This window comes from Hakea prostrata, chromosome 6 (assembly GCF_041222555.1).
Source record: "Hakea prostrata isolate BN-2017 chromosome 6, UWA_Hpros_2, whole genome shotgun sequence".
NCBI lineage: Eukaryota > Viridiplantae > Streptophyta > Magnoliopsida > Proteales > Proteaceae > Hakea > Hakea prostrata.
In genome coordinates, this window is record NC_142605.1 from 32,527,045 (window position 1) to 32,551,063 (window position 24,019).

The window sequence follows — 24,019 nt, forward strand, 5'->3', positions numbered from 1 at the left end:
GAGATTAGCCTCAAATTTCAGATTGGATAAAGGATTTAGTTGATGTTTGTTCTTTTTCTGCCTTTTTGTTTGTTAGTTATATACACTCTACCTTTTTCATCTTTAACGTGTTTAGGATAATATTTTCTTTTAGCCTAAAATTACTACCTGTTGATGGCATTGTTTAATCCCAGTCATTTCAGGCTCTTCACATAAGTTTGCAAGGCTCATGGTTTCAGTGAGTACTGGTTATGTGGTAAACTTAAAATTTCTGGATAATTTATTCATCTTTTTGTTGTTTAGTTGGAGGTTCACCTGATTCAGCTTTGGCTGCAGTTGCCTTCAAATGTAAAGGTTCTATTAAGTTGGATTGAGGTCAGTAGTACCAAAAAGACAGTTTTTTTTTTTATCACCCTCCTAAAGTTTTGAAAGCTTTAGATCAGTTATCACTTGCCAAAAAGGTACTTGCTGTTGCTTGTCTGGCTGAATGGGATAGTTTCTTAATGGGGCTTCTTGAGAATATTATCCTGATTTTCATGCTGTGGTACAAGCCCTGGCTGCTTTGGATTGTCTGCATTCACTTGCCATCCTTTCAAGAAATAAGGTTAATTCAGTCATAACTGATCTTTTTCTTAGTGGAGTACACTTATTTTTCATTTTAATTTGATACTTGTAGGATAGGTAGGTTATTTTTTAATTCTTTTAAATATATGTTGTTGAATTATGTCTTGTCCGACTTCTGTGGATGATGATGAACCTATCCAAATACATATTTGATCTGTGCGTCATCTGGTATATATTTCTAGTAGAATTTAATTGCTTTACAGATATGTTGAACCATCTTCAATAAGTATTGCTTGTACGTCTTTCTTCTTCAGCCTCAAGTTAAAATTGAAGGTGTACTTTCTTGAACAATTTAAGAAACGTTGCTTCTATTTATTGGTGATGCATATGCAAGGATGGACTGACTTCAATGGCCCTATATAGTTATTAGGGGTTATTGTTGTCATTTAACATTTGGTCTTGTTTTAGTCTGTGTTAAGAGTTCGAGTTCAATACACTTTCAGTTCTAGGGTATCATTTGAGATTTATATCTTTATATTTTGATGCATGTAACTATCTAACTTCGGTGTTCAAACGGAATAAAAGGTTTTTGCTGTTGTTGCTGCCAAGAGCTGTGGGCGCACGAGTATTGCTTTGTTTATTCAACTTTGTTTCCTCAAGTGGTCCCCATACTCTATTGACCTAGTTGAACTTGGTTGGTTCATTCAAGGTCCTCATGTACTGGTAGTTGATCCCTATGAATCTAGGGATACGCAAGTGTACTTCATTGGTAGGGTTGATGTTTGAAGCATTTAAGGGAATTAGTCAAGAGGATCCTTCGACTAGGGCATCTCCCCATTCAAAGTTTTATTTCTGGAGTTACAATAAATATTCCCGTTTTCAGGCTATAATCACAGAACTAAGTTTTCCAAATTATTTCAATTATATCTCTAGGGAATTGATTAGACCTCCTACGAGCTCAAGAACTTGACTTTAATTTGAGTTCCTGATTTTGATTGATTACATTCAATCAGACAGTAAACTCATTACTATCTTCTAATGGGTGTCCCCACTACTTATTTGTAATTGACAAATAGTTTGACCTTCATCTTAGAATGTTGACTTCTCTATTAACTTGTAAGATGATTTTTGGTTTGTTTTTACTGGGAGATCTCATCCAGGAGTTGTTTAGCCCTAGTCTAGGGGTCATCCTACCTACTGCCCACTTCATCTCCTTATTCCTGGTTCTTATTCTTTGTTTATTCTGCATAGGTTTAGATTAGAATTTTATTTGGATTTCTTCATTTTATTTTCTTATCATATTGTACTTCTGATTGAGTATTTATTTGCATTCTTTCATTTTCTTTTCTTATCATATTGTACTTCTGATTGAGTATTATATCTGAAACTACAGCTTTAAGTTCTGTTTATCATCTTCAGGATTTGTTTTCAAATCAGTATTTGGAACTGTGTACACAAACACCAAAGAAACACAAATGAAAAATGAAACAGAGCGATGTTCAATTGTAGATTTAATGTAGTTTATACACAATTATGATGTGGTATCTCCTGAGTGATGCTGAAGTTGGGAAGAAAGAGGCATCAAATATATCTCAAGGAGACCAATGGTCATGAAAGAACATTTACCCAGAAAAGTACAACTCAAAAAACCCCCAAACCTCATGTTTCACTTTCTTATACAACAAGCCACAGGAGTATGTTAATACTCCTAGAAGAGGTCATTTTGTATTGTACGCCCTTGGTTTTGCCTCTGCACCCCCAAAATAGGCTTGATAAGTCCAAGCCCTACTCTACCATCATAATCCTTGGGAAAAGTCCCATTCAGGTTGCAAAAATAATGTCATAATGGGTCAATCTCCAAATGGGTACAAGAATTCGAGACACGGATACTCTTCAACTTGACATCAATTTCAAGGAATTTTCTAGGAAGATTTTTTGAAAATAAAATTTAAATTTTTAAGGTGGTTTTCAATTCTGATTTCTAACCCTAAATCTATTCCTTTGTTCACAATCTGATTTTCACATTGATTCCTTGAGTGTCCCATTAGTCTAATATTTGAAATCTATGTATCTGGTCTTCTGTTTCAGTTCAAGTGCCAGATTGGTATTATATTGCTATTATTTAGATCTGTTACTAATCTGTTTGTCTGTTGTGCTGGTTTGGATCCTTAAAAGTCTGATTTGTCTACCATTCTGGATACCTGAAAGCCAAAATCATAGTGGCAACTCTAGATTTGACTATCAGATCTCAGTCAAAGTCTCAGTAGTTATTTTATCATATTACTGTATGGAATGTCTTATATCTCTTTCAAGAATTTGAGTTTTTGTGACTGCTTTAATCTGCCTACTGAAATTCTCAAAACATTGGCTGATTTGTTTATTGTTAGTTGGAGGATTCTATGTCCAACTAACCATACAGATAGCTATTGCAACTTCAAGCAAACTGTCCCAGGTAAAGCATATAAAATGGTTGTTATTTCCCCTTAGGCTGAGAATGAATGGTTGTTATATATGATAATCACCTTGTTAATTTCACCAGAATGTTCTAAGTAAATTTTGATTTTCAAATAATTATGTTTGATGTTCACACATAATGTTCTTAAATTGCTCAATGTTATTGCTATTCTATGTGCTTTTAGTAATTTGGTACTTCAGCCCACTTCCAAATGAAAGAAGAAAAGATTGGTATATACTTTAAAGGATGAGTGTGGTTCTTTTTGTTTCCCTCCCCCTTCCTAACCTAGTTGATAAGTATCCTATAAGGGTAAAATTATATAACCACTCTAAATGAAAAGGTTTTCTCTTTTTAGTGGTGCTTAAATAAGCATAAAATATTCGAATATATGTTTCTATCCTTTAACGTTGGTTGTAATGCTAGGTGATGGTTGTGAGTTGTGAGTTGTGACTGTTCTTAAGAGCAAACACTGATTAAACATTTTTATTGCATTGCATCTTGGTCTTTATGTTGATCTACTTCTGTTGTGCCTCAATTGATTACTTTGCTTTCACAATGCAAGATTTCAGCCTTTCTAGCGTAAGAAGTACGATTATTTGATATATGATGCACAACATTTACATGGTATTGCACAATGAACATAACTATTGACACCAAGCTGAAGATTGCACGGTTTTGACACCTTGATCGGTACTTCTCTTCACATTGCATTACGTCTTTTTTGTTGTTGGATAGGAGGCCTAATTGTTTGATTTATGATACATGGTGGTTATACAATGATGTGCATAGAAACAAATGCATGTAAAATGATGGAGGAGTGCATCTCTGGAAGTTGAAAGGTCGAACTTGATTTGCTTTTCTTTTTCAGAAAAAACGATCGTTATTCATCATTCAATTTTGAAGTTTTAAAAATCTGACTGTTACACTGCATTCAATAAAACCGTTGGACGCTCCCTCTCCCCAGCCAATTCTCCCTCTCCCCAGCCAATTCGCTCCCATCGTTTATCTTCTTCGGTCTTTTCTACCAAAGCCCTCAAATCTGTTGCTGTTCCGATGAACTCGCTAACAACAATAGCAATCTCTGCAAACAAATCGGAACTTCAATAATTGTCAATAAGATTTGGGATGTCTCGACTTCAATCCTTTTGATCCTCTCACTGAAGTCTTCTCTATCCTCGACTTCCTTGACGAGTCTTGACAGGAAATAATTTTCTTTGGTTTGCAAATCTTTTTATGTTTCCGAGGCTCGACACAGGAAGACTTTTAAGCTGAGTTGCTCACCACAATCCTTGATCGTTATCCTTTCGTTTCGCATATTCGTCTGACTTTACATCCTCCGATTACCATCAATTCACTCATCGTTCTCTCTTCTGTTTGTAAATCGACTATGCATCCTATTGATTTATCGAGATCTGAGTGCTTCACTCATGTTGGACTGTCTAATTTGGTTATCAATTGAGCTCTTTGGTCTGGCTTGATCTGGCTATAGCGAAGGCCAGGAACTTGGAAAAGTTATGGTTCGTGAGGTGTAAATTGATTTCTGATATGGGGATCGGGATTGGATGTATTGTGGTTTAATGTATTGAGTAATCAGGTAGAAAAAACCTATCCACACCATATCTGTACTTTCCCTGTGTAATAAAACCTTTTATTTTTGCTTTGCCTGTTTCTTGCATAGTAATCTTGAATCAGAGTAATTTATTTATTCTTATTGTTGCCTTCTCTTTGAATGGTTGTCTCCGTTTTGCATTACATAGGAAAAAAATCCATAGAGAGAATGTATTGATTTCCTTAGGGCTCTATTTTGTTTTTTAATGTACAACTGACCGACATCATAAAAGGACTAGATGTTGTCCTTTGTTGGTATCTTCTTATGCAGATGTTCCCACCAGATATGAAATTCCATTGAGAGCAGAGGGTGATTGTGTGTATTTTCTTTTATCTCTTGTCTTTGTGCTCGTTTATTTGGCGAGTCTCTGTCTTTCGTGCTTCTTGAACTTATTAGCTGCGAAGTTTGCAATTATGGAGTTCGCTTCATAGCAAGTAAGGGGAAAGGATGTCAAGTTCTATCAGAAAGCCTACTATTTCATGCTCAAAGATGTTAAAGTACATTATTATACAGAAGGAGACTGAATGGAGATTTTATCTTAGTTTTAGGAAATAGACAGGTTACTAGCATTTCATAGCTGGTGGTTGATAATCCTTGTTAACTAAACCAATCCCCCACCCCCCACCCCCCGAAAGAAAAAGAGAAAATGACATAGTAGAAAAGAAAAATGAAAGCAGTTGATGAGTTTTCAAAGGTACAAGTATATGTTGAAAACGAAACACAGATGGTCAGAAAAAATTTGGTCCAAAGACCAGTTCAATGACCCAAAGTGGGTTTCAGCTTATTGTGTGCCCTTACATATTCAGAAGGGAGTCAAATGGGTGGGCGAGTTGTGTAGGTTACATGGTTAATGTGTTATAGTGGTGGTTTTTGACTACCCCCTTGTCAATGTTCATGAATTCCCTTCATTTAGTCGAATTGTTTTTCTTTGTGTTTTCCCCCTAGGTCTGCTGTTAAATTATTCAGTTAACGGTCCTTAGGGTGTTGAAGAGTAATTCTGATGGGTCTGAGACTGGCTGTTTGCTATAGTTAATGATCACACTCTTACTATATCTTTCACTTGATTAGCAGGTAACCCATCCTTTGTGTGATAGAAGCTCATTATGTTGCATTTGAATGCTGTTTCTGACATTGCAGATTCAATTGGACTGTGTGGAGCTGTACAGAGTTTGGTGGAGCTTGTGAGAAAGATTCATGTGTGACTGCAAGATGTAAAGTCATGTCTTTGATTTCTTCAGTTTTAACAAGCTTAGGAAGGTCACCTCTTATTCAGTGTGGGATTGCAAGAATTTTCCATCGGGCTGCCACTGCATCTGAGGTACTAAACAGTCTTTCCTGGACATATTGTAATATTAAATTCAAGGTTTAAAGTATCAACCGTCATGTATCATATCTTCGGTGATTTTAAGAGGAGTACCCTATTGGTGATGCATATCCAACATTGCAGATACACATGAAAATAGTCAAGGTCCAAAAAAAGAAAAAGAAATACGTACATAGATAAGCAATATATAATCATCATATAACCATGAAGAGCAATGGATGATGGAAACTTGGAAAGGATGGTATTGTAGCACTCCTTGATTCATTTTTTAACCCAAGAGCGTGAAAGAAAAAAACCATGATTAAGTGCAAGATATTAGACTCTTGTTGACGAATTTTCCTTTTATATTAAGTTTCTGAATCAAAAGGGGTTTTTTTATTGAGCATATCGAACGTTTATTGTATTGGTACGTATGGAGATGTATCAACCAGTGTTGGTGGATGCATCTTGATATGTACACATGCATCCTATAGGTATTAACACATCCTCAAACCTTTTTATAGATTGAGTCCTTGGTGGCATTAAATATCAATAGTATGAGGGAGGGGGAGGAAGAATAAAGAAAGCTCCTATTGGGGTCCTATCGCTAAATTATTTTATTAAATTAAAGAATAGACCCATATATATTTTGTGGGGCCCACACATATTTGAAAAAATGATAAATTATTGATAATGATATATTTTTGACAAATATGGTAAAATTAAAGCAACAATATAAAAAAAATATACACATGACTTCACCCTAAAGTTAATGCAACCAAATTTTCTTGGTGGATGTAAACCTTTTTTAGGTAAGGTGCAAATCATGGTGTTAATTCCTACTAACTATAGACTTTTATTCACATGCAAAATCAAATAACAAAATTGAAGATGAACATGATATAAAATCAAATTAAAAAGATAACAAAGAAAGAGCAATGAATAAATTGAGGGCTTTTGTGGGTGTTTTTTTTCTTAAGCCACGCTTATAGAGGGGAGGATAATAGGAAAGGGTAGGGAGGGAGTGTAATAGGGATGGGTTAGTTTTATTGAATAATATTTTGATTTTTGATAGCTAATAAGATTTTTTTTTAAAATTTCCTTTAACCTATGTTTATAGAACATAGGATAATAGGAATAGCGGAGGAGGGGAGATAATGGGATTGTGGTTGTTTTTTATTAGGATGACATTTCTACCCATCATTTTACATTTAATTGTTCACAATATTGGGGGGGATAGTGACATTTCCATGTAGGGGCCGTTAGGTTGGGATATGGATATTTATCCGGCATGGTCCGCCCCTTGAGTCCTTGGTGTCTAATTCAATTGTATTGTATTGGCTGATAGAATTTGATGGTGTATTTTGTAGAAGAAGAGGAAGAGGATGACGAAGATTAAGAGGCATTTCCTATAATGCTGGCCTATACAAATTGCTGCTTATTTTACTTATGTGTTATGTAGGCATCTAAATAGCTTACCTATTTAAGATGCTTCCTAGGTCCCTTGCATACTTCATCTTGGAATAAATAAATAAAACTTTGCCTTTTTGATTGTTTTTCTTCACTCGAAAATAATAAGCTCTTATGCTTATTTTGTCCTAAAAAGATCTGTTTTATGGTAAAAAAAGGCAATTCAAATGCATTGAATTATTTTCTGGTCAATTGAGTACTGCCAAAAACTGCTTTGAATGTACACCAAATGTACTTTTCAGTTCATCATGTTTTTCTCTGAATAATAGAAAATTTTATATCATTTCTCTCTCCCTCTCGCTTCTCTCTCACTTCTATCATTTCATGAAGTTCTGCACATGTTTTCCAGACTTCTGAACATAGCTCAATATACTATCAGTTTGTCATCTTGTCCCTGTGCACTTACGTTTACTTGTGTCAAAATGCTACAGTTTGTTTCAGTGATGCATGCTACTTCAGATGCTGGAAAACAATTTCAGCAACTCAATATTGAAGAAGAGGACTGCAGTGGGAGAGTGGAGGAGCAGGTTGTGTATTCAGCTCTGCTGAGATGATTTTGGCAGTCTCATTATCCAATTTTATTGGTCATGCAAAGGTGTAGCAGACCAAGGGGATTTGGAGGACTTATTTAATGTTTCTAAAGGACAAAACCCGAGGGTGAGTGCAGAATTGTCTTTCTGCTGTAATTTTGTGACTTCTTAACTTGTTTGTGTGCTTATTTGAGATACCCAACAGTTGCACAGGTCCGAAGGCAAATTTGATTTATTAATTGGTCTCTACCAGAAACAGCTTGGGATGCACAATTTGGAATTCAGAATTCATGTCTGTATCACAATCCACACATCTAATAGAGGTAATTTCTTTTCTTTTTGGATAAATTAATAGAGGTTATTTCATAACATTGAAATGTTGAAAAGAAATATTATGGAGTCAGTTGTCATGGATCAGTACCCAGACTTTTTTTTTTAAATTTTACTGCCCTCCATAACCTTCTTTTAATCAATAAATTCTAGTCTGCTTGCCTTTGCCATTCTCAGTACTTCTATCTAACTGTTTTCATTGGATTTAATGTTATTTGCTTATTTTTTGAATAATATCAAGTAAATGGAATAACATTTAAATGATGTTTTCATATGCAAGATGTGCCAATTTTGGTTTGGTAAAATTTCCAAGAATAAAATATAGTATCAAACTTGGTTAAATATGCATGTATTATTTTGAGTGTTTGTTTACGAAAACAATGCATGGTTTGGGTTCACAATGTCAAAAATGGGCAGCACGAAAAAACCTTTTGAGACATGGAAATAAGTTTCGAGTTGGCCACAAGAAAGTTCTGGTTTTGACTGGGACATGGTTGAAACCTGGCCCATCTGAGTCTCAGGGCTGGGGTGAAACTGAGGTTAGAACCTTACTAACGCTTAATTACAACACAATAAAAAAAGATACAAACTAACTTAACTCTATGAGTCAACTCACATCACAATGGGGACACTCCTCTCTGTTGTGAATGGTCCTTGATAATATCTGTAAGAACCTGAGACTGTTTTCTTTTCTTCTCTTATCTTTTGCAAGGTTTTATTTGTAAATGGTACTTGAGGATTTTCTTAGTATTATGGTAATCGGACTAATTTTCTGGGGAGATCAGCCTCTAATTTCAGATTGGATTCAGGTTTACATTGATGTTTGTTATTTTTATGCCTGGTTTTCATGAAACAATTTCAGCAGGTGAGGACTCGTAATAAGGTAGAATTCTTGGGCTATTTTTCAGTTATTATTTTTTTTCCTAATGTTTTCATCAAAGTTAGTAGGTGATTTGTTCAACAGAAGTTCTGCCTTTTCATTTGTTAATTATATGTACTCTACCCTTTTCATTATTAATGTATTTAGGATAATATTATTGGATAATATTATCTTTTTGTAGTTAAAATTACAACTAGTTGATGGCATTGTTTCAATCCTAGTCGTTTCAGGCCGTTCATGTAAGTTTGCAAGGCTCATGATTTCAGCGAGTACTGGTTATGTAGTAAACTTGAAATTTCGGGATAATTTTTTCATCATTTTTGTGTTTAGTTGCAGGTTATATTGATTCAGCTTTGGCTGCAGTTGCCTTCGAATGTAAAGGCTCCATTAAAATGGATTGAGGTCAGTAGTACCAAAATGACAGTTCATCATCACTCGCCAAAGAGGAACTTGCCGTTGCTTGTCGGGCTGCATGGGAGATTTTCTTAATGGACTTCTCTATAACATTATCTTGAATATCGAGCTGTTGTTCAAGCCCTAGCTGCTTTTTGATTGTCTGCATTCAGTTGCCAACCTTTTGAGAAATAAGGTTAATTCTGTCATAACTTATGTCTTTCTTAGTGGCGTTAACTTATTTTTTCATGTCATTTGTTACTTGTTGGATGGTCCGGTTATATTAATTCTTTTAAGCATATGTTGCAGAATCATGTTTGTCCAACTTTTGTGGATGATAATGAACCTGTCCAAATGCATATTTGATCTGGGCACCATCCAGTATGTAGTTCTAGTAGATTTTTACTTCATTTCAGATATGCTTATACTTCTTTCTTCTTCAGCCTCTAGTTAAAATTGAAAGTTTATTTTCATGAACACATTTAAGAAATGTTGCTTCGTTCATTGATGATGCATTTGCAAGGTAGGACTGACCTCAATAGGGGCATTTATAGTCTTGTTTTAGTCTGTGTTGGAGTTTGATTTCAGTGCACTTTCTGTTCCAGGGTATGAGCTAGGATCTTAGTCTTTATATTTCGATGCATGTAACCATCTAACTTCAGTGTTGGAACGGAATTAAAGGTTTTGTTGTTGTAGCTGCCAAGAGCTTTGGGCGCACAAGTATTGCCATCTCTTCAACTTTTGTTTCCTTAAGTGGTCCCCAATCCCCATACTCTATTGACCTAGTTGAATTTGGCTGGTTCATGCAAGGTCCTTGTGTACTGGCTGGCTGATAGTTGATACTTGTGAATCTAGGTATACACAAGTGTCTTTCATTGGTAGGAGCAATGTCTGAAGCATTTAAGGGAACCACTCAGGAAGATCTTTTGACCGGGTTGTCTCACCATTCTGAGTTTTATTTATGGAGTAACATTAAAAATCTCCTGTTTTTTCAGGCTACAGTCACAGAACTAAGTTTTCCAAATTATCTCAATTATATCTCTAGGTTTGATTTATAATTTGGGAATTGATTAGACCTCCTACGAGCTCAAGAACTCAACTTGAATTTGCGTTCCTGATTTTGATTGATTACATTCATTACTATCTTCTAATGGGTATAACCCCACTACTTGTTTGTGAGTGACAATAGTTTGACCTTGAGAAAATGTTGAATTCTCTGTTGACTTTTAAGATGATTTATTGGTTTGTTTTTACTGGGGTTGTTGTCCAGGAGGCGTTTAGCCCAAGCTCAACCTACCTACTGCCCGCCACATCTCCTTATTCCTGGTTCTTGTTCTTCTTTGATTCTGTGCGGCTTTAGATTAGTATTTTGGAATACCATGCTTATGGGCATTCCTTCAGTTTCTTTTATTCTAATATTTTACTTCTGATTGAGTGTTTTATTCTGAAACTGCAACTTTAATTTCTGTTTATAATATTCAGGATTTGTTTTCAAATCATTATTTGGAATTGTGAACAGACACACAGAACAAAGGAAGAAGAAAAAAATTAAACAGAGCAAAGATCACATGCAGATTTAATGTAGTTTATACACAATTAAGATATGCTTTCTCCCAAGTGATGCTGAAGTTGGGAAGAGAGGGACATCGGAGATCTCTCAAAAAGACCAATAGTCATGGAAGAACATTTACCCGGAAAAGTCCCAACTCAAAAACCCCCAAGCCAATGAAGTATGTTGTTATACTCCTACAAGATAGGTCAATATGTATTGTATGCCTTCGTTTTGCCTCTGCACCTCCAAAATAGGCTTGATAGGTGCAAGCCTACTCTACCATCACAGTCCTTGGGAAAAGTCCCATTCCGGCTGCGACAAAAATGTCATAATTGGTCAATCTCTGAAACGGGTACAAGTGTTCAAGACACAAATACCGGAAAATCTTCAACTTTGCACCAATTTCAAGGAATCTTTTCTAGTAAGATTTTTTGAAAATTTTAAATTTTAATAAAATGGTTTCTATTCTGATTTCTAACCTATCAATCTATTCATTGGTTCACAATCTACTTTTCACATTGATTCCTTGAGAGTCCCATTAGTCTAATATTTGAAATCTACAAAGCTTGATCTTTTCTTTCAGTTCAGGTGCCAGATTGGAATTATATTGCTATTATTTTAGATCTGTTACTAATTTGTTCATCTTTTGATTGCTTTGGTTTGGATCCTTAGAAGTCCGATTTTGTCTATCTTGCTCTAGAAAACTCGAAGGCGTAATCATAGTGGCAACTCTAGATCCGACTGTCGAGCTAAGTCAAACTTTTAGTAGCTATTTTATCATATTACTTGTATGGATTGCCTTAAATCTCTTTCAAGAATTTGGCTCCATGTTATCGCTTCAATCTATCTATTGAATTCTTGAAACATTGACTGATTTGTTTATTGTTAGTTGGAGGTTCTATGTAGATACGAGATAACTATCAACTTCAAGTCGATTTGTCCCAAGTAAGCATATAAAATGGATGGTATTTCCCCCTTTGCTGAGAATGAAATGGTTGTTATAGATGATAATCACCATGTTAGTTTCACCAGAATGTCCTTAAGCTTTTCTAATAGACTAAACAAATAAAAGTTACTGTATTGGCTTAGTGTTGGAATATCTCTCTCTTAGCGGGGGGCATATTGATCATTCTCTGTTCAAGTGTTTTGCTTGTAGTTTGTGTTCATCTAGAGGGGCTTTTCAGTACTTTCTATTGTTGTATATTTAAACCCCTGTTTTGGGTTTAGGGTTTCATATGTTCAATGTTGGGTTTTCTTTCTCTTTGAGTTGCAAGTCCTTTCTAGTTGTCTTGCTCTTTGGTTTGAGGCTTGGTGGTTGGTTTCCTCTGTGATTCAATGGTGTTCTAGCTTCCGGTGTTAGGTTTGTGCTGTGCGTGGATGTGATGCTGCTGTGCATGTTCCAGGTGAGATCTTTCCTTTGGTATTCGGTTGTGATGCCATGTCTTCTTGGTTGATCTCTTGAAAGTTCCTTTTGTAGAGAGGTTGTCTATGTTATTTGAGAGTCTCCTTGTACCCAACTTTACATTGATTTAGTTGTGCATGTTATCTTGAGGCCTTTGGACTCATCCTTGGATGTGGGTCACTTGACTGAACCAAGTAAAGTCGTTGTCTCTTGTCTCTCTTTTATGCTTGATTTTGCTGCGCATTTGAGGTTATTCCTAACACTTATCTAGGCCTCGAGTTAATAAAAGTTCAGACCTATCACACTTTGTGAAGTTTCTTTTATTGATTAGGACACCTTGAGATTGGATATATGGATCATTGCTCACAATTTACTGTAAATTTTTTTTTTTTTTCAAATAATTAGGTTTTGATGTTCAAAAATGATGTTCTTAAATTGCTCTTGTTATTGTATATTATTCTGTGTGATTGCTACCCAGCCCCCTCCAAATGAAAGAAGAAAAGATGGTATATACTAGAAAGAATGGGTGTGAATCTTTTTGGTTCTTTAGTTCCCCTCCCCCCATCTTGACCAAGTTGGTAGGTAAAATTATATAACCACTCTAAATGTAAAGTTTCTCGTTTTAGTGGTGCCTAAATAAGCATACATTCTTTGAACATTGATCAAATATTTTATTGCATTGCATCTTGGTCTATATTTGGATCTACTTCTTTGGTGCTTTGGTTTGTTACTTTGCCTTCACAATGCAAGATGTCAGCCTTTTTAGCGTAAGAAGCATTATTCTTTGATATATGATGAACATCGTTTACATGGTATTGCACAAAGGAACTCAACTTTCAATACCAAGCTGAAGATTGCACAATTTTGACACCTTGGTCGGTACTTTTTATGTCATTTGTTTGTTGGACAGGAGGCTTAATTATTTGATTTATGATGCATGGAGGTTATACAATGATGTGCATAGAAACACATGCATGAAACACATGCATGTCAGAGGATTGAGGAGTGCATGGTATGGAGACTAGTTGAGGTATTGAAGACATCAAACTTCTCTTTTTTAAATTGATTTTTGAGTTGAATTATGTTTACTTAGCGATATAGGGATGTTAAAGTTGGTGTTGAACCATTTACTGTCTTTCCCTTTCCATTGACTGGGAAAGATGGTGATGCTTTGATTAAGATTTCATGGGTGGGATGTACATCCCTTTCTTAGTGATATAGGGATGCACACTCTTCTGTTCATGATCTGTTATGAAATGATGCATGATTTCTGTGCTTGGGTTGCATTCTCTGATGCACTGATACGGAGTGATGATCATTAAACTAGTTTTGAGCTCTTTTTCTTTTCTTTTATTCTTTTTATTTTGATCAGGTTTGGTGCTCTTTGAATCAGTGTGTATATTGAAGTTGCTTCTAATTCCTCTTTGTGATGGCTTTTTATCCTAGAACATGGTTTTGAGTGGACACATGCTGCATGTTTTTGAGTGGATACATTGCTTTTTATACAAGGTGGTTCTTCTTACCCATCCTATGATAATGTTTTGTTGGTGCTCTTATTCATTAATATATTCCTTTTCCTGCGGGACCTAATGATTGGTTTGTGATTTTAAGTCTACACTCCTGTGAGTGTAAAAATAAGATGATATTGGAAGGATAAGACAAGTTATTGTTTTGAGATATAAGAGTAGGTTTACCATGGTTAGTAAGTCTTTTTCAGCTTTAAGGTTGGGGTGGATCATGGAACACATACAAGATGCCTTGTAAGTTGTCATAGAAATTCAGGTGGGCGTCGGGGTGTATTTTGTTAGAATCATTGTTAAACTTGCCTGTTGCAGCATTTGATAATGTTGTAGCAGTTGCATTTTTATTTATTCTCACTTGTTTAGTGGGTATAAAATTGATGTTACGAAGTTGACACAATTATCTCTTGTTGTAGACAAGATAAAATTGAAAATTCGTTTATTTATTCTCAGTTGTTCAATGGGTAAAACTCTATCTCTGACTCTGATTTTTTCCCCTTTCTAATTCTAAATTGACTATGTTTCAGATAATTTAATTAATATAATTTGATGCTGCCTTTTTTGTCAATTCCTGCTAAGGTTTGGATGTGTTCAAAATAGATTTTTTTCATTAGAAGTCTTAGTGATATGATATTACTCGTTCTTTGGTTTTATGCTTTCATAGTATATTGTCATTGATTCTCCTGAATATAAGAGTTATAATTTTAAATATAATTTTACAGTGCCTTAATCTGTCCATTTTCATCAGGGTCTCAATTTGTTCAGAAGTGTTTTCCAATTGAAGGTATTGGTATGAGGATTTCACCCAATCTCTCTCTCTCTCTCTTCTCTAAGAAGACTATATTCAGATTCCGTTGAATTTTAAGTGTTATATTATTTAATACAATTTGTCATTCCCTTCTATATATGTTGTCACTTGTCACTAAGGTTTCGATTTGTTCATGTTGGTTCATGGTTAAAGAACTTGATGGGTCTACATGTAATTTTCCCTTTAAAGGGCACCAGAAGAAAGAAGGGTAAAATGGGCATTTAACCACAACAGTTATCAGTAGGGGGACATTTATAATTGAATTCTTCCCAGGATAGTAGATGTAATTGATTCAAAATCCAGGGGGTTTATATGTAATATACCCAATAATATATAGTATCAAACTTGTGTAAAATATGCAAGTGCTATTTTTAGTGTCTGTTTGTGAAACCAATGCATGGTTTGGGTTCAAAAGCCAAAAATGGGCCGCACAAAAAACTTTTGACTATGACGTGGTTGAAAATTGGCCTATGTCGGTCTCAGGGCTGGGGTGAACCTGAGAGTATAACCTTACACATAATTATAAGATAATAAGGAAAGATACAAACCTGGATAAATCTACAACTCAACTCACTTCATAATGGGGACACTCCACTCTGTTGTGAATGGTCCTTGATAATATCTATAAAATCCTGAAACTGTTTTCTTTTGCAAGGTCTTATTTTGAAATGGTACTTGGGGATTTTCTTGGTAGTGGGTAATTGGACTAATATGCTAAGGAGATTAGCCTCAAAGGATTGAGGAGTGCATGTATGGAGACTAGTTGAGGTATTGAAGACATCAAACTTATATATGTTCCCCATTTTTAATTGATTTTGGAGTTGAATTACGTTTTCTTAGCAATATTGGGATGTTAAAGTTGGTGTTGAACCATTTACTGTGTTTCCCTTTCAATGGACTGGGTAAAGATGGTGATGCTTTGATTAAGATTTCCTGGGTGGTTATTGTACACTTCTCTGTTCAGAATATGTTGGGAAATGAATCCTGATTTCTTTGCTTGGGAGCATTCTCTGATGCACTGATAAGGAATGATGATCATTAAACTAGTTTTGAGGTGTTTTCTTTCTTTCCCTTTTTCATTTTGATAAGGTTTTGTGGTCTTTGAATCAGTGGGTATATTGAAGTTGTTTCTTATTCCTCTTAAGGATGGCATCTGCATTGAATGAGATAATGATTTTTATGGTTGTTCTTCTGACCTATCCTGTGATTATGTTTTGTTGGTGCTTCTTATTCCTTTTTCTGATATTAGACTTAATGGTTTGGTATGTGATTTCAGTCTACATTCCAGTGAGTGTAAAAATAAGGGTAAATTTGCCACCGTAAGTCTTTTTCAACTTTAGTCGGATTTGGGATAATGGAACACATATACAATGATGCAATGTGATAAGACTCTAGCTACTCAGCCCTGAATCCTACCCAGAGCCTCCCTAACAGCAATGCAAAGTTTAATACCTTAACACAGAAACAAAATAGCCGATCACTAGATAACCGATCATCAAGGATACAAAATAGCTATCACTAGATGAGATTTCTTCTTGGAATTGAAATACAGAAAGTATACTATGATCTCTACTTCTATTTTGATTCAATGACCTTCTTACATAACCCTTTCCCCAACCAGAGAGGTACTCCTCTCTCCAGCTGCTCCCTTACTTCCTGCTCCCATTCAGAATCCTAACAAACTTCATAACCGATTCTTACACTCTCAGCTAATCACATGATGCCAACTGGATGCACCCCTGTACTCCTCTGTCTGTAGCATGTTAGGACAGCAAGTTAGTGGCTGCTGTCCAATTGAGTTTTGCCAGCTGTCTTCTCCTCAGATGTATCCCCTGTAGCAGCTGTAGGTTGCATCATGTAGTCCCTCTTCTTCTTTCTCTTGTACACCTTTGTGATTAGGGTCTTATCACAATGTTTCGAAGTAGTTAAAAGAAATTGAAGAATGGTGGTTTCCTTGAAAGTGGGGTGTATTTTGTTTGGATAGTTGTTACAGTTGTCTGTTGTAGCATTTCCTTTTTGTTCCATTAGGAATTTGGATGGTTTTGATGTAGTTGTTGTTTGCTAATTCTGTTATAGGTACGTTTTATGGATGATTCCATTATAGATTGTTCTTTGAACTGCTCTTCTTTCATTGTTTGTGGTTTACTGGGTACCAAATTGATGGTGCAAAGTTCACACAATTATCTCTTGCTGTGTAGTGGGATCCTTCGAGCAAAGGGTTGGGGTAAGATTCTCTCATTCATGAATTGTTGTAGGTATTCACTTTTTTTTTTTTTTTTTTTTTGGGGGGGGGGGGGGGGGAGTCAATTGTTATTGTTTTTGTTTCTTTGGGATGTGGCTTGTTTTCCTATTACCTCATTTATCTCTTATTTTTACAACTTCTTTATTTATTCTCAATTGTTTACTGGGTTTAAAATTGATGTTACAAAGTTCACACAATTTCTCTTCTTGTAGACGAGATAAAATTGAGAATTCATTTATTTATTCTCAGTTGTTTAGTGGCTAACTCTCTCCATTCTCTCTCTAATTTCTTTATTTTCTAACTCTGAGTAGTCTATGTTTTCAAATTCTTTATATTTATGACAAATATATTTTTTTAATATAATTTGATGGTGCCTTTTATTATGGTTTGGATTTGTGCACAATAGAATTTCTCTTGGAAGGCTTAGTTAAAAGATATCACTCATTCATGGTTTTGTATGGCTGCTGAGGTTGGCTTTTAGGGTTTTGGGAAGGGGAAGGGAGGGGAGGGGAATTATTTAGAAATGTTTGTCATGTTGAAGGTTTCGGGTTCTTTGTGACTTTATGGTATTAAAGTTTTAGTAAAACTGTTGGATGTGTTTCTTATTCAGTTGGTCAGTGGATCCATTCATTCATAAATGACTATTGTTGGATTTTGCTGTAAATGTGAGTTACTGATTAGATACATAGCTGTTGTGCTTTAATAACTATTTTAGATGTTGGAGAAAAGAGAATGTTTTCTTTTAAATTATTATTACTCAGATCTGAATCTTGAATGTCCTGTTCACACTTAGAACGAGACATTTCCACAATGGACATTAATGCCATCTTTTTACTTGGTGTCACACTGAAGGGGAAATGACATTTCTCTAGCTATCCTTTATTTTTCGTGTCCTTTCCTTTGGCTCCTTAATGTTTGTGGCTGTGGAATATTCTGATTTTTCTTTTACTTATCATCCATTTTTTATTTGACCAATTTAGTTTCTTTATTTATTGTATTTTCAACTTTTTGAAAAAGATTTGATCAAGATTTGATCAGGTGGGGCCACTTGATTGAAGGTCTATCTAGTGGGACGGGGGTGCAATATGCTTGGATGCCCTAATGTCCCTCATGAAGTTAAAGTGGCAATGAAAAATTATGTAAGAGGAGGGAAAGAGAAGAGGGCAAAAAGGAATGAGTTCCACACAGCATGCTCAAAGGAGAAAGGAAAGCAGGCACATGGATTCAGATGAGCCTATAGCATGCATATTTGCTGGGAGAGCAGGATATGGATCCAAAATAGAAATACGTCATCCCCAGAGACAGTGATGAAGAGAGTATTGAGGATGAGTAGAGAGTCTTATAGACTCAATGAGATCAAGAGGACACAGAAGGCCATAGGTGCAAAGTCATCAAGAGATATGGATTTTGAGAGGGGAGGGGGAGGCAGCTCCAGTATGAGGGGTTAGAGAGTCAACACCCTTGCCATGGCCCACGACCCCCACTGCCCCAACCTAGTGCTACATCTGATACACTTTGACCTAGTTCTACATATCCTGATGTCCAAATGCTTTGCACTGATCCTAACTTGTGCAAGAGGCCATAAATAAAATAGAAGAAATTAAGGCATTTGTGGGGTGATGTGAAGAAGAAGGTGGGGATGGCCTTTTCTAAGTGTGCATTGTATCACAGTGTTCTTGCCCACGCTACACAAGGACCTTATTTTAATTTGATGGTGGATGAGATTAGTGGTGCTGGACATGGGGTAGTTAGGCCAACCCATATGAGATATATAATGTATATATCCCACGACATAAGAAAGACTTGAAGACCTACATTGATGGCCCTTAAACCGATGTGGAGGCACTATGGGGTGACAGTGATGTGTGATGGTTGAACTGGTCCCCCTAGCCAATCTATCATTAATTTTATATTGAATTGTGATGGGAGGATGGTGTTTCTCAAGTCTATTGATGCATCCGGTCACAAGAAGGATGTGAAATACATATATGGGTTGCGGAAGAGTGTCATGAAAGAGGTTGGAGTTAAGCACATGGTGTAGATTGTGACATATAATGGCTCCAACTTCAAGAAGGCTGGGATGAAGTTGATGGAGAACCCCAAGTATATGCTTTTTTGGAATCCTTGTGCGGCACATAGTATTGATTTGATTGAAGGACATGGGGCAAATCAAATTTGTGAATAAGGTTGTTAAGTGGGCTCGAAATGTGAACACGTTCGTATATAACCATGGATATTCATTGGATATGTTGAGGAGGATATGTGGTGGTGACCTGGTGACGCCTAGGTTCACCAATTTTCTATAAATTGGATTGCCTTGAAGAGTTCTGAGAAGAAGAAAAACCAATTATGTGCAATGTTTGCATCATAGAGTGGTTCGATTGGCCCCAGTCAGATTCACCGGTAGGGAGAGCAACACGAGCCACCATATTTGGTGATCTCTTATGAGCAAATCTGAAATTTGTTGTGAAGCTTCTAGACCCTGTGGTGACAGTCTTGAAGTTGTTAGATCAAAAAAAGAAACCAACTTATATCATATATATGGGCTGGAGATGATGAAATAGATGGTTGGGACGGTATATCCTAAGGTCAATTAGAAATTCCTTGATGTCATCCAGAGGTAGGAGAGGCAGTTGCAACATCCACTGCATTTGGCTGGTGAGTTGAAAGTTATTAAATTTCCAACTTATTACTTAATACTTATTATGTTGTAATGTAGTTTCTTACCATTTATTTGTTGATTTGTTTGATAGCCTATTATTTGAATCCCATGTACCACTACAGTAAAGAACTTGGCATAAGGAGAAGCGGTGGAAAGGTTAGAACCGGGTCTGACAAATTGGATTGCCATGAAGAGTTTTGAGAAGAAGAAAAACTAATTACATGCAATGTTTACGTCATAGAGTGGTTTGACTGGCCCCAGTCAGATTCACTAGCAGGGAGAGCAGCACGGGCCACCATATTTGGCTAGTGAGATGAAAGTTATTAAATTTCCAACTTATTACTTAATACTAATTATGTTGTTATGTAGTTTCTTACCATTTATTTGTTAGTTTGTTGGATAGCCTATTATTTGAATCCCATGTACCACTACCGTAAAGAACTTGGGATGAGGATAGACTTGATCAGGGAAGTCCATCAAGCAATTGAAAGGTTAGAAATAGGTCCGACAAAACAAGCATATGATAATTACTTTTCTTTTTACTGACATTGTAATTATTTATTGTAGTTAAGGCTTTTAGAGATGCCATTGGTAGATACAGTCCCTCAATGGGTGTTTAAGCTCAGGAGACCACCACTCCTAATTAGTCATTTAGTTCAAGTCTTACATACTCAATTTTAGTTTTTTATATAATTAATTTTAAGCCTTACTAAATGGGTTGGGTGTGTTTTTTGTAGCTAAGTGGTGGCTGCAATACGGGTTAGACTCGTACTTTATTCATATTACAGTTAAAGTGCTTTCCTCATTTTCTATCACTGGGTGCGAGCATAACTGGAGCACATTCATTTTGATACATTCTAAGAGGCAGAACCGATTGGTGGTGAAGCGGCTAGAAGATCTTGTATATGTACATAGTGCACTAGAGTATAAGGTTGAGAGAGGAGCACATTAGAATGGTCAGGATGGAGGTAATGGGGACAAGATTTAGTTGGCTAAGATCTTTGCCATTGATGATGAGGAGGAGAAGAACCCCCTATTCGAGTGGGTCAGAGAGCCATTAGATGAGGCAGGAGGTCGCCCCAAATTCATATTGCACGAGAGATGGGAGCTAATGTGGATGAGTTCTTAGCGACAAATGGGAGAGTGCACACCCAACCTAGCCATCCCATTGTACCACACCCCGATGCATTCTATGTCAGTGAGGATAATATTGTGTGGTTCAATGATGATGATGATGTTACTCAACCACCCACTACTTAGGCACAGGATGATGACGATGACATTGGATCTGGTAATAGGGATGATGGTGGGAGTGATGATGATGACAATGGAACTGGTGACCAGGATTCAACTGATCTTAGGAAGAGATTACCACTACCCCCTGAGTGAACAGTGACCCAATTAAGAGTCAAACAGAAGGAGGGCCACTGAGGTTCACTTGGGAGAGACAGTTTAACCATGCTACCCAGGATGCGAATCGTGGTGGAGTAGCATCTCAAGGTCGTACTTCCACCTACAATTGGAAGGGGAAGGAGAGGCAGCATGGACATGGGTATGAGGATGACGCATCATCATACGGGTCTTATTGTCCCATGGATGTGGATAGCTTAGCAGGTTCATAGGGTCTAGAAGTCCAAATGAGTCCAAAGGCTTCACAACCAGATACTGGATACTAGCAGCAGCAAATCCCCACTCATACAAGAGTGGTATGGAGAGTGTTGCATCTTCTTCTACGGCTTGTGGTCATGCACCTTCAGTCGTGGGATGGGGGACATACACTGGTGGGACAAATTAGAATGTATTATACAGCGCCTAACGAGAGGATGGTATTAGTGCACAGCGGTGCAAGTTATGTGGATACTAACTCTAAGGCATAGAATTTATGGAGCAAATCTTCGGCTAAAACCACCACCAATACCTCCTCCATCATAACTTCCCTATCCAAACTATGTATTCCCTCAGACTAGATATCTTATGCATGTTGATGACTAGACCTATAGAGCTGCAGTTGTCGATTACCTTGACAACTATAGGCATAACATGTCATGGGATGTCTATGTCCCTTGGTCAGAGGAGAGGATGTTACAGGCACAATACTACTAGAGTCACAAGATGGATCCACCAAGGCACTCCTCTTGGCACCAAGTTAGTGAGTTGTACTTCCCTTTTATTTTTATTGTTAGTTACATTGTATTTGACGTTTTGAATTAAACTTAGAAGTTATATATTGAATTTTAATGTACTTGGGTAGTTAAGTTTATATTGTACTTACTGGATAACATTGATGTTATGTACTTTAAATGACACATTTATGTTGACTTTTTTAGCAAAATGCAAGTGCCAATGTGTTCTTTATACTTAGTTCGATTAAATGTAGAGTCCCACCCCAAAATACTCCCTAAACTTGTTGAAACATGATGTCGGAACTTGCAGGAAAAAATCCAAAATTCCACAAAATTTCCCAGGTTTCCACCTAAGTTTCCCATTTTCTCATGGTTGAAACTTGAGTTTTCCTTGAATTTTTTTCCGTAGTTTTCGACTCAAAAGTGAGTGTCTGATACAAATATACATAATAATCATCGTTAAAACACAAACCCACCTCTCTAATTTTACCTAAAGACCCTATTACTTATAAACTAAGGTATTCAATTAAAATAAACATTGGGAAATTTTTTTCCTAATTAAAAATAATTTTTTAATTCAAATATTATTTAATTACAGTATTTATTAAATATATGAAAAATCAGAAAACATAGTAAGATATTTCAACAATCAGATTCAATCAATTACATTTGTAAATCTACCTTCTAGAGACAACACATAGTAATTTCAACTCAATCCAACATCATTTGAGCATGAAACAAAAACAATGTAACTTTTTAGGTTTTTTAAAAATCAGAAAATTATAAAATAGTAGAACACTTCAAAGATCAAATCCAACAGCATTTGTAAATCTACCTACTTGAGGCCATGGAAAAAAAAATTCAAAACATTCCAACACCATTTGGCCATGAAAGAAAGGAAAAAATAAAAAATTTGAGGAAACTTCAGCTACCTTGCAACAAAGCTTCAAAACCCTTGAAATAATCCACCACGAAGGGCCAAAATCAACAAAGAAGTCCTTAAAAGTGATTAAAATGATAAAAAAAATGCAAAAATGGTCTAAACTTGGGGGAAACACATTACTTACACCTCTGTATTGCACTCGTAACTTTGCAAAGTGCAAAGTTTCATGCGAATAAAAGTAATTTAAAGAAATGAACTAGTACAAACTAGTGGTCGACCTGGTTTGGGAGTTTGAGTAGTTTTGGTAGGTTTGGTAGAAATTTCCCAGGGTTTAATAAAAACCTAAACTTTTTACGTTCCTTCATGGTTTCGTTTCGACCTCTCAAAAATGAAAATTTTCTCTCAAAATTTCGAGGGTTTTGATCGAATTTTGTTCCATGGTATGAATAATCTGGATGTTAGAACCTATAGTTGCTGCTGATGAGCTCGGTCCGTGAGGGTAGGGGATATATGTCTCCTCCCTAACTCTCTGGCTCCTCCTCATAGGCTGTTGGGAGCCTCTCAGAACCTCTGGCTCCCTAAAGGACCCTACTCCCATGGCCCTCTGCTCTTTCTGGCTCATCATCATTGCTCTCCTCATCTCTGTTGCCTCTGAGTTAAGATCAAAAGTCCATGCTCTCCTAGCTCATCTAGATCAAAGTCCTGCTCTCCTAGCTCTTGGAGGTCCATCTAGGCAAGCATCCTCGAACTCCTCCCTCTATAATATCTTCCCTTTCCTCTTTTGCTTTCCACCACTCAAGTAGTGTGCCATTGTCTACTTGATCTCTACAAACACCTTGGGGCATCTTGTTACATTCCTATCTCCCCCAACTAGATGACCTTTCAATGTAGTGGCCCCACCTCCTCCTTTATATTTCTTGCAATAACTATACTCACTCCTCTTCTTATCATTTGTAAAAAGCTCTCGTGTTGCCCAGCAATGTCTGACATCTTTCAAAGAGTATACCTGACACATGGGACACACACCAAATATCTTAAAATACATTACAACAACTCAAAATTTACTCACATGCTTCCACTAAATATCTTCCTATTTTTTAATACAAAACAGAAAACATTAGTAATTTTATATTATTTAAATAATTTAGTAAATATTCAATATTTTAAATTATTAAGATAAATGATTAACAGCAATAAATTTAACCTCAACCACCATCATAGCGTAGATCAAGTGACAAGTTGTCTCATAGAATATTAAGTTCAAGCCAATACATCATGTATACATACAAATACATATTTAGAAAACCAGTATTA